A 12,226-nucleotide genomic window follows, 5' to 3' on the forward strand; every position below is an offset into this window, starting at 1 on the left:
TATTTATATAGAGTGATATCCACAGCAAGCCCATATGCGCATGTGCAGGAGAATCCATAAAAAGCAGGTCACAGACTTCTCCCCCCTCTCTCTCCCTGCACGACCATTTCTCATAAGCCTAAGCACGCCCTTCTGTTCCCTTCCCCTGTTAAACTCTTACAATGGGTTCTGTTGTGCCTCGTGGCTTTTCTCCCATGGTAAACAGCACCACTTCATGAATAACATAGTGCCACATAATAACTAACACACACACACACACACATACCATGGCGTGTGTGGAGGCCAGAGAGCAACTTTTGGGGAGTTGTTTTAAGGCAGGGTCTCTCTCTTGTTTCTGTCTTTAGACAGCTGCTCCAGGCTAGCTGGCCTGTGAGCTTCTGATGGAGTCTCTTGTCTTTGCCTCCTACCTCACCATATGAGCAGGGTGCTGCTGGGATTGCCGCCGGTTCAGGCCCCTGTATCCAGCTTTTTACATGGATTTTGCCGATCCAACTCAGGCAGTCAGGCTTGGCTAACAAGAACACGTACAGCCGGGCGTTGGTGGCGCACGCCTTTAATCCCAGCACTCGGGAAGCAGAGCCAGGCGGATCTCTGTGAGTTCGAGGCCAGCCTGGACTACCAAGTGAGCTCCAGGAAAGGCGCAAAGCTACACAGAGAAACCCTGTCTCCAAAAACAAAAAAAAAAAAAAAAAAAAACAAGAACACGTACTTTTGCTTACTGAGCTATCTCCCAGGTCCTTTGGTTTTGTTCTGTGTGTTTTGTTTTGGTGTTGGTTTTGGTTTGAAGAAGGGCTCACTCTAGTCTGGGCTGATTTGGAACTGACTCTGTAGCTCCATCTGGCTTCAGAGTCACTGCAGCCCTCCCACTTCTGACTTCTGAGGTCTGGGATCACAGGCCTTCACCCCCATGCCCATTTGGTTGTGTTTTTGGTAATAGTATTTGCAGTGCAAGGGACTGAACCAGGGACTGAAATCTTCGTCAAGGCTTGTATTAAAGTGGTGGAGGCAGGAAGGGAGAGAGACCTGTGGAAGTTGATCTGATGGTGGGCCTGTGGTCTTCATTACACCCACAGCACTCACAAGTCTAATTCCTCAGCAGCCAGAGTCTGTACCAGAAGATACAGAGCAGTGATTCCAGATCCAACCACATCTGGAGTCCCCAGGAAAGGGATCCAACCAGATCAGACCGGGAGATAACAGGTAGCCTTTGCTGTTGCTGTTGTTATTAAACAAGGCCTTCACAATATTTGCTTTCTTATTTTGGCCTTTAAGAAAAGCAGTATTTGTTTGTGCTTTATTGACCATTTCCTAAGTAACCATAGGGAACTTTCTGATTAATTCTGTCATTTTACAACCCTGGAATTATTTTACAAATGAGTAGACTGAGGTTCAAAAACCTTAAGATTAAGGGTAAGGGCACTTGACTCCAAGCCTGTGTACTTTTTTTTTTTTTTTTTTAAAGATTCATTTATTTTTCTTTCATATGTTCGGGTGTTTTGTTTTGTTTTTGTTTTTGTTTTTGTTTTTTTTTTTCATATTATGTCCATGTGCCACATGTTTACAATACCCTCAGAGACCAGAAGAGGGTGTTGGATCCTCTGGAGTTACATACCACTGTCAGCTGCCATATGGGACCTGGGAACCAAATCTAGGACCTATGAGAAAGTGCATCCAGTGCTCTCTAGCTCTCAAAGCCTCTATACTTTTTTAAAAAAAATTAAAAAAATAAATAAAATTAGGAAACGAGTGTGTACTGGCTGGTTTTGTGTGTCAAGTTGACACAAACTGGAGTCATCAGAGAAAGGAGCCTCAGTTGAGGAAATGCCTCCATGAGGTCCAGCTGTAAGGCATTTCCTCATTTAGTGAGCAATGGGGGAGGGCCCGGCCCCTGGTGGGTAGTGCTATCCCTGGGCTGCTGGTCCCGGGTTCTATAAGAAAGCAGGCTGAGCAAGTCATGGGAAGCAAGGTAATAAGCAGTCCTCCTCCGTGGCCTCTGCTTCAGCTCCTGTCTCCAGGATCCTGCCCTGTTTGAGTTCCTGTCCTGACTTCCTTCAGTGATGAACAGCAATGCTGAAGTATAAGCCTCATAAACCACTTCCTCCCCTAACTTGCTTTTCGGTCACGGTGTTTCATCGAAGCAATAGAAACCCTAAGACAGCGTTTTGCTGTCCTGATATGCCTCTGTTGCATTTAAGCCTAGTCTTCACACAGAATGGCCAGTACAAACTATTAACTTTCTAGGAGTTTAAACCCAATTATTTTAATTAGTCTGTTGGAGAGCCATACAAAACTTTTTAAAAAACTGTTTATGTTTTTTTTAAAGAATTTTAAGTTTGTGCTGTGCCGTGGTAGTGCATTCCTTTAGTCCCCAGGAGACAGAGGCAGGCGAGTCTCTCAGTTTGAAGCCAGCCTGGTCTGCAGAGCGAGTTCTAGGACAGGCAGGACTACACAGAGAAACCCAGTCTCGGAAAAAGGAAAAAAAAAAAAAAAGAATATTAAGTTTGTGGTATGGAAAATAACATAAAACCAAAGAGCAAGGTCACACTTCTGAGATGCACCAGTGAGGGTGATGGGTATCATAGAAGAGAGGGGGACTTAACGAGAAAACCAAAGACTGGGAGCCCATGGTGTCTGCCGGGGGTCACTCTGCTCTTCCTTAAGAATTCATCTCATTCCTGGAGGGAAAAGAAAAGATGACCTGGGCTGCTCAGAGGCAGACAGGCCCAGGCACCGACTCGGAATGAATGAGACTTATCTTCACAAAAGATCAGCCGGCTCCGGTGTCTTTCGGCTCCCTTCCCTCTTACCACTGAGCCTTTGGGAAAAGCTCCTGTAAATGTTTCAGGCTGACTTAACTATGCCACAGGGACTGAAGGTAATAGATCTCTCCATCTTGAACCAAAGGTTACTAGGAGGGGGTAGGTCCCCCTGAGGCCAGCCTGTGGGTGACGACAGCATTGACTGCAGCTCCCACTGGGAAGGTAAAACTCAGGACACCAAAGCTAGGGGTGGAGCAGTAACTTTCCCTCCACTTCCTGCTGTGATTAGCACTGAGTGGCCAGGGGTTGCTAATCTCTTGTCTCAGAATGGCGCTGTGCTTTATAAACCAAAAGTCAGATCCGTTAATGAGTCATGATATCAAGTACATGGATGTCAGAATGAGGCAGTGTAGAGAAAAAATTGCCAGGGCAGGGAGGGAAAAGGAAGATTCTTTCACTCTGGAGTTTGACTGAAGTCTGTCATCAACTGAACCACCGCAGCGCAGCTAACACATTGCTGTGAAGGCTGCCGACCCAGAGTCAATATTACACACACACACACACACACACACACACACGCACACGCACACACGCGCGCGCACACACACACACACACACACACACACACACACACACACACACACACACGCTTTTCCCATGTTGAGACAGTTTCCTGAATCCTAACTGGGCCTCGAACTCCCTATGTAGTAGAGAATAAACTTACATTTCTAGTCCTCCTGCGGCCGCTCCTAGAGTGCTGGGATGACAGTCGTGTGCGACCATTCACAGCTTTATTTGACACTGGTGGCTCAACTCAGGGCTTTGTGCATGCTAGGCAAGCATTTTCCCGCTGAGCCACATTCCTCGAGAACAGCGGTTCTCAACCTTCCCGATGCTGCGACCCTTCAACGCAGTTCCTCATGCTGTGGTGACCCCCAACCGTAAAATGATTTTTGTTGCTACTTTATAGTTGTGATTTGCTACTGTCATGAATTGTAAATATTTGTGTTTTCCGATGGTCTTAGGCAACACTTGTGAAAGGTTTGTTCGACCCCCTGGAGAGGGTACAACCCACAGGTTGAGAACCACTGCTATAGAGAGATTTTTCAAATAAGAATGTCAAAATAGGCTGGGCGGGTGGCGCACGCCTTTAATCCCAGCACTCGGGAGGCAGAGCCAGACGGATCTCTGTGAGTTCGAGGCCAGCCTGGTCTATAGATCGAGATCCAGGACAGGCACCAAAGCTGCACAGAGAAACCCTGTCTCGAAAAAAAAAAAAAAAAAAAAAAAAATGTCAAAATAGGAATGAACCATGCTTACGGCGTGAGCACAGATGACCTCTTCTGGATATTTTCTGGGAATCTCATGAAACTATTCTGTTTATAAACATAGCCTTACTTTCCACGTTTTGGTTTTGTTAGCTCTTAACCCTGTCTGGTACAACTTAGGAAACACCCTGTGATCTCAATTACATTCCTTAGCCACACCTTGAAGATAATAACTTGAACTCACAAAAGTATGTGTATGGCCATCACGGTAAGTGTGATTCTTTTTTTTGCTGTTGTTTCTCTGTGTAATCTTGGCTATCCTGGAACTCTCGCTGTAGACCAGGCTGGCCTCGAATTCAGAGATCCGCCTGCCTCTGCCTCCTTTGTGCTGGGATTTAAGGTGTGCGCTACCACCGCTTGGCTGTAAGTGTGATTCCTATTGACCAGCCGGCACCCATGCTCTTAGCTGTTTCCTCTTCTGTCCCTGGAGCACCTTTGTACTGACTCCTACACTTAAAGCTCTGTTTTAAGAACCTCTCAAGTCAGCCATGATATACATAACTTTAGCCTCGGTACTCAGGAAACAGAGGCAGGTGGATGTTTGTAAGAACAAGACCAGCCTGGTCTACCTAGTAAGGCCCTGTTTCAAAGAGAGAGAGAGAGAGAGAAAGAGAAAAGAGAGAGAGAGAGAGAAAGAGAGAGAGAGAGAGAGAGAGAGAGAGAGAGAGAGAGAGAGAGAGAGAAGGCTCAGTGGTTAGGAATGCTAACTGTTCTTGCAGAGGACCCAAGTTCAGTTCCCAGCACCCACATCAAACATTGCCTATGACTCCAGTTCCAGGGGATCCAATGCCTCTGGCCATCTTGAGCACCTGACATATGACATATGTCCACATACCAACACACACACACACACACACACACGCACCACCACCACGCACACACACACACCCGCCACACACACACACACACACACACTAAATCTTTCCTTTTTTTCTTTCTTTCTTTCTTTCTTTCTTCCTTTTTTAATTTTTAATTTTTTAATTTTTTGAGACAGACTTTCTCTGTGTAGTCCTGGCTGTCCTGGAACTCATTCTGTAGACCAGACTGGTCTCAAATTTGCAGAAATCTGCCTGCCTCTACCTCCTGAGTGCTGGAATTAAAGGCATGCGCCGCCACACCACACCACCTGAACCACACACTAAATATTTCAAAGAAATCATTAATAAACTCCAACTTGGGGCTAGAAAGATGTTTCTGTGGGTAAAGTGTTTGCTGTGTAAGCATTGAAACCTGAATTTGGATCCCTGGTGCCCACTTAAAAGCCTGGCATGGGCCGGGTGGTGATGGTGCAAGCCTTTAATCCCAGCACTCAGGAGGCAGAGCCAGGCGGATCTCTGTGAGTTTGAGGCCAGCCTGGTCTACAGAGTGAGATCCAGGACAGGCTCCAAACCTACACAGAGAAACCCTGTCTCGAGAAAAAAAAAAAAAAAAAAAAAGCCTGGCATGGTATCACATACCTGTAACCCCAGTATGTGTTATAACTCTGGGGAGTCAGACAGGTGGGTCCCCAGAGCTTACTGATCTGCCAGACTATCTGAATTCTCATTCTGAAGGTTCAGGAGAAATATCCTGCCTAAAAAAAAAAAAAAGCTGGAAATCCATAAAGAAAACACTCAGTGTCGAGTGTCAACCTCTGGCTTCCATGCACTATATGCATGAATTGCATTGAGAGAGAGAGAGACAGAGAGACAGAGAGGGAGAGGGAGAGGGAGAGACAGAGAGAGAGAGACAAAGAGACAGAGACAGACAGAGAGACAGAGACAGACAGAGACAGAGACAGAGAGACAGAGACAGAGAGACAGAGACAGAGAGACAGAGAGAGAGACAGAGACAGAGAGAGACAGAGACAGAGAGAAGAGACAGAGAGACAGAGACAGAGAGACAGAGAGAGAGAACAACTCTGCTTCTCCTGGCTTGTCCTGAAATTCTCTTCTGTGGTCAAGTCAAAGGTCTGGTGTTACCTGAGTGGGAGTTCCTCGAGCAGAAGGGAGCTCCTCATGGTGCTGTTGCTGCTGCTGCTGCTGCCACTGCTAACAAAGCATTTTTTTTTCCTTCTGAAACAAGATCTTGCTGTAGAGGCCAGGTTGGCTCCCTACTCATCACTTCCTGATACAGCCTCTTGATTGATGGGATTACAGACACAAAACACCATGCCCAGCAGCACTCGTCTTAAATGAAATGTGATAGGAGAGATTATGTACTTGGAGAATTTGTGGCTTTTGTGTGTGTGTGGTTGTCATTTGGCGTTTTGAGGCAGGGGCTTACTGCATCGTACACGCTGGTCGTGAACTTGAGCAGCCCTTCTATGTCAGCCTCCGGAATGCTGGGATCACAGACACATGTCACCACACCTAGGGTCACAGCTTCCACTGTCACCTTGACACAAACCTGTAGTCGTCTAGGAAGAGGGGACCTGTTGAGGAACTGCCTCCATCAGACTGGCCTGTGGCGTGTCTGGGAGGCATTTTCTTAACTGCTAATTGACATAGGGAGGGTCCACTGTGGGTGGAACATCCCTAGGCAGGGGGGCCAGGGCCCTTTAAGAAAGCTAGCTGACCAAGCCAGAAGGGGCAGGCCACCCACTGTTGTTCCTCTGTGGTTTCTGCTTCAAGTTCCTGCCTTGAGATCCTGCCTTGGGTGATGGACCGTCATTTGGAAGTGTAAGATAAAATAAACTCTTTTGCTATGGAAACATCCTGGAAACGATAATGTTATTCTTTCTTTTTTTTTTTTAACATTTTTAAATTTAATTTTCAATAGTCTCATATATGTACACAATATACTATGAATATGTCACTGCACATCACCTTGCCCCCTCCCACTCCTGAAGACACCCTTCCTTTTCCCAATTAGTCTCGTGTGTGTGCAGGTGTTGTGCAGCTGTGTGCAGGTGTTGTGCAGGTGTGTGCAGGTGTTGTGCAGCTGTGTGCAGGTGTTGTGCAGGTGTGTGTGCAGGTGTTGTGCAGGTGTGTGTGCAGGTGTGTGTGCAGGTGTGTGCAGGTGTGTGCAGGTGCTGTGCAGGTGTGTGCAGGTGTTGTGCAGGTGCTGTGCAGGTGTGTGTGCAGGTGCTGTGCAGGTGTTGTGCAGGTGTGTGAAGGTGCTGTGCAGGTGTGTGCAGGTGCTGTGCAGGTGTTGTGCAGGTGTGTGCAGGTGTGTGCAGGTGTGTGCAGGTGTGTGTGCAGGTGCTGTGCATGTGTTGTGCAGGTGTTGTGCATGTGTTGTGCAGGTGTGTACAGGTGCTGTGCAGGTGTTGTGCAGGTGTGTGTGCAGGTGTGTTGTGCAGGTGTGTGCAGGTGTTGTGCAGGTGTTGTGCAGGTGTGTGCAGGTGTTGTGCAGGTAGCCGTAACTGTTTTGTGTTCATGATTACCTTGGCCCTGTCATCCTGAGACTGTTTCCTGGCACTCTCCCAAATTAAAATCTTTTAGTTCCTTTCCCCATGATGTTCTCTGGGCCTCAGAGTGGGTGATACTGATACTCTGTTTAAGACCAGTCAACAGCACTTGACCAATTTAAGTTCTACCCTAGGGCTTGAACCTCCCCAGCCCTAGGCTTTTGACCCAGTTTACAGTACTAGGTACGTGTTCCTTCCAACTGTGTGGGCCTCAAATCCAATCAGAAATCAGCTGGTTACCCACAAACAATCATGCCACTGTTATCTGAATGGGCAAATCTTGTCTGGCAGATCTATATCGTATCATAGAGTATTCCAGCTGAGTAAGACCGTGGATCCCTTCTCTCTCAGCACCCTGCACAGCACCTTCCAGGACTAGCAGTGTTGGCCAGTGGGGAGGAAGCTTCCAACCCAACTGCAGCTTGATTGATCTGTGTGCTCTCCCCAAAGTGCGCAGCATCTTTAGCAATAAGGCCTTCCCCTCTTATAAGAGTAAAGGCATCTTAAAGAGGGACACTTTCATTCACCCCTTTGGTGGTGAGATTACTGAAACAAATGGACTTCAAAGAATTGAAATTTCCTCAGGAATTGCATGCTGTGGAAGGAAAAGACTGAACTCCTGGTGCTGACCAGGGAACTTGCCACCCAGGAAGAGATTGTACAGACTTAGAAATGAACTCTTTAGGCCACCTTGGAGGGTAGCCTGCCATGGAGACAGTGGTGGGTCAATGAGAGGCCGGACTGCACCTGACTCAGACTTGTAAGTTATTGACCTGGTGCCCTCTAGTTAAATGAAAACTGTAACAGAATATTATTTTAAGGTGTGTTGCTTTTGTTTATGTTGCATTTGTTTAACTCTGTGAAGCTGTGTTACTATGCCTGTCTAAAACACCTGATGGGCTAATAAAGAGCTGAACAGCCAATGTCGAGGCAGGAGAAAGGATAGGCGGGCTGGCAGGCAGAGAGAATAAATAGGAGAAATCTGGGAGGAGGGGTGGAGGAACAAGGGACATGGAGGAATGAAGAAGTAGCCAGAGAAGGAGGAGGACTCCAGGGGCAGCCACCCAGCCACACAGCCAGCCACAGAGTAAGAGTGAAAGTAAGATATACAGAAGTAAGAAAAGGGAAAAGCCCAGAGGCAAAAGGTAGATGGGATAACTTAAAGTTAAGAAAAGCTGGCAAGAAACAAGCTAAGCTAAGGCTGGGCATTCATATTTAAGAATAAGCCTCCATGTGTGGTTTATTAGGGAGCTGGGTGGTGGACCCCCAAAAGAAAAAAAAGTAAAAAACCCCAACAACAATAAAAAACCATACCCTCCTGAAATGGATGTGGGTGTGACTCTTCCTCTTCCTAATATGGTTACATCAAATAAATCTCCTTTCTCCGCTTTTCACTGTTATTTATGCCATTTGTTGGCATTTTAAAGACAGGTGACCTGATTGTTAGGGCTGCCAGGGCCAGTCTTTGACCATACTAACTGTGGTCACGGTGCTACAAGTATATCGTAAATAAAATAAATCAGCTATATCAGAATTATAAAGGGGAAAGATTGAGAACATCTTACTTTCTTTTCCATTGTGGAATTTGTGCACTCAATTAGACATGTGTAAAACCCCTCACTTAACAAAACCAACTGTTTTGATCAGGGCTTCCTGGCACATGCCCATGATCCTAACACTTGGGAGGTGAAGGCAGGAAGACCAGGAATTCAAGACTATCTGGGTGCTCGCTTCGGCAGCACGTAGACTAAAGTTGGAAAGATACAGAGAAGATCAGCATGGCCCCTGGGCAAGGATGACATGCAAATTTGTGAAGCGCTCCATAGTTAAAAAAAAAAAAAAAAAAGACTATCTGGATAGCAAGTTTGAGGCTACTGCAGGCGTCTTGAAACCTTGTCTCAAACAAACAAAGAGGTTTTTTTGACCTGGACCTGGTGGCACAGGCCAAGTAGTCCCAGATGCTTAGGAGGCTGAGGCTAGAGTAGAGAAAGTTCAGTGCTAGCCTGGGTAATGTAGGGAGAATGTATCGTAAAATAAAAAGTAAAAAGTAATTGAGGGTGTGGCTAAGTAATAGTGCTTGCCTGATATCAGTTTGTTTCCCAATATCACAGAACAAAACAAGCAATTGAAAGGTGTTCTGGGTGCTTTTTTAAAAGTTTATTTAACAGTTAACAACTCTGTCCACATCTTTTGTTTGACTGGCTAGGAATGAAGACACACATCTATCCACAAGGTTAGGTGCCTCTATAGTGATCCTCGGTAAGATTCGGCCTCTTTACTTTTCTCTCATTGTTATTATTACATTTATTTATTTTGTGAGTGGGTAGTTGTGGAGATAGAAGACGACCTGCAGGAGCTGGTTCCCTCTTTCTGCATATGGGTTCTGGGGATGGAACCCAGTCCTCAGGCTTGGCTGCAAATGCTTTTATCCACCCAGCTTTCTTGATGGTCTTATTATTTCTGTTTGTTTAAGATGTATTTTAACTTAAATTATGTGTACATGTGGGTGTGTACACATGAGTGCAGGTGCCTCTGCCTTGGAACCGTAGCTGAAGGCAGTTACGGGCCACCCAGGGTGGGTGCTGGGAACTGAACTCTGGTCTTCTACAAGAGCAGTAAGCATTCAGTAAGCTTCTTAAGCCCTTATCTGTCTCTCCAGTCCACTCTTTTTATTCTTGAGATATGGTCTCATGTAGCCTATGATGACTTTGAACTTGCTATTTCCTGAGAAGGAGGTTGGAACTTCTGACCTTGTCATCTCGGCCTCCCAAGGGCTGAGATTACAGGCATGTGCCCCATGCCCAGTTTATTTGGTGCTGGAGATTGATCCCAGGGCTTCATATATACAATGCAAACATTCTACCAACCGTGCTAAATCTATACACCTTAAACCCTTTACTTCTTAGAAGGGTTGAAGAATTTTCCTGCAATCTGATTTTATGGAATTCATAGCACTCAGTACCATCTTACCTACACTGCTCTTTTGCATTCACTGATAAGTACTTTGATTATTAATTTTGAATCTTTAATTATAATGAATTACTTGTGGTTAATTGTAATCACATGTATGCTATAGTTCATGTTAATTCATTTATACCCAGACCTTTTTCCGAAGTCTATCTTTTTTTTTTTTTTTTCAAGCCAAGAGCTCAGATATTACATAAGAACAATAGCACGTCGGTGCTAGTTCCGGGTTTGGTGCAAAAACAGCAGCATTCTTCATCGAAACATGAGCATGCAATACTGAGATCTCATCAGTGTTAGCAGCAGTAACAAGTTCCAGATAAGAGAAAACTAAGGACACCCCAACAAAAGTAAAAGGAGGCCTGTTTGGGAGCCCACCAGAGATGGCCACTCAGACACAGTTTAGAGCCAACTGAAAGTCTTTTTGTCTTTATTCCAGCTGATTGGGACTACACCTAGGTATTTGGGAACCCAGGTGCAGCCCTAAGTGTCAAGAGCACAGAGTTTTCAAAGGCAAAAATTATGTCCTGACATCTTTCTTGGCATCTGCGGTGGTGTGTGTGTGTGTGTGTGTGTGTGTGTGTGTGTGTGTGTGTGTGCATGTTTTGCAGAGGATGACTGGCTTGTGTAAGCAAGCAGTTTGAAGAAGCTAAGATCAGTGGTTAGCTGGAAGGGATTCTGAACTAAGATAAGCTCTTAGCTGGAGGTGGTTCTGCACAAGCAGGTGGTTTAACTTCAGGTTAGCTGGGGCATCTTGACTTTGGGGTCCTGGAAGAGAGTTGGATAATTTTCCATGGGATTCTCCATCAAAGAGGTCAAGTTCTAGTTAAACCTAAAATGACCTCATCAAGACTACAAGATGGGCCAGGTGGCGGCGTGGCGGCGGGGCGGGCGGCGGCGGCGGCGGGGCGGCGGCGGCGGCGGCGGCGCACGCCTTTAATCCCAGCACTCGGGAGGCAGAGGCAGGCGGATCTCTGTGAATTTGAGGCCAGCCTGGTCTCCAAAGCGAGTTCCAAGAAAAAGGCGCAAAGCTACACAGAGAAACCCTGTCTCGAAAAAAAAAAAAAAACAAACAAAACAAACAAAAAAAAAAAGAATACAAGATGGAGGAACTTCTGCACTGTCTTGCCCTGTTACAGTCCTTACTAAATATGGTTGACTTTCTACTATTTAATCCCATACATAAAGTTTTGTGGTGTCCCTATATAGTCAGGAGATGATAGAAGAAAATAAGGGTCCCCTCTTGGAGGGTTTTTTTGTTTGTTTGTTTGGTTGGTTTTTTTTTTTTTGGTTTTTTGAGACAGGGTTTCTCTGTGTAGCTTTGCGCCTTTCCTGGATCTCGCTCTGTAGACCAGGCTGGCCTCGAACTCTCAAAGATCCACCTGGCTCTGCCTCCCGAGTGCTGGGATTAAAGGCGTGCGCCACCACCGCCCCGCTAGAGGTCTTAATATAGTTAATAAAAATAATTTAAGAATGTTGTTGTGGAATATTATTTTAAGGTGTGTTGCTTTTGTTTACATTGCATTTGTTTAACTCTGTGAAGCTGTGTTACTGTGCCTGTCTAAAACACCTGATCGCCTAATAGAGAACTGAACGGTCAATAGCAAAGCAGAAGAAAGGATGGGCAGGGCTGGCAGGCAGAAAGAATATATAGAAGGAGAAATCTGTGAAGATAAAGACCAAGGAGGAAGTAGCCAGAGAAGGAGGAGGACATCAGGGGCCAGCCACCCAACTATACAGCCAGCCAGGGAGTAAGAGTAAGATTTACAGAAGTAAGAGAATGG

General features: G+C 45.8%; 1 non-coding gene across 1 annotated transcript; it reads left to right on the plus strand.

Annotated features, from left to right (window-relative positions):
• Nucleotides 1-9,201: 9,201 nt before the first annotated feature.
• LOC114684206 lies at nucleotides 9,202-9,308 on the plus strand. The gene has a single exon (XR_003733273.1). It is a non-coding gene; the product is annotated as a U6 spliceosomal RNA (small nuclear RNA).
• Nucleotides 9,309-12,226: the final 2,918 nt, after the last annotated feature.

Source organism: Peromyscus leucopus, chromosome 6 (assembly GCF_004664715.2).
Source record: "Peromyscus leucopus breed LL Stock chromosome 6, UCI_PerLeu_2.1, whole genome shotgun sequence".
NCBI lineage: Eukaryota > Metazoa > Chordata > Mammalia > Rodentia > Cricetidae > Peromyscus > Peromyscus leucopus.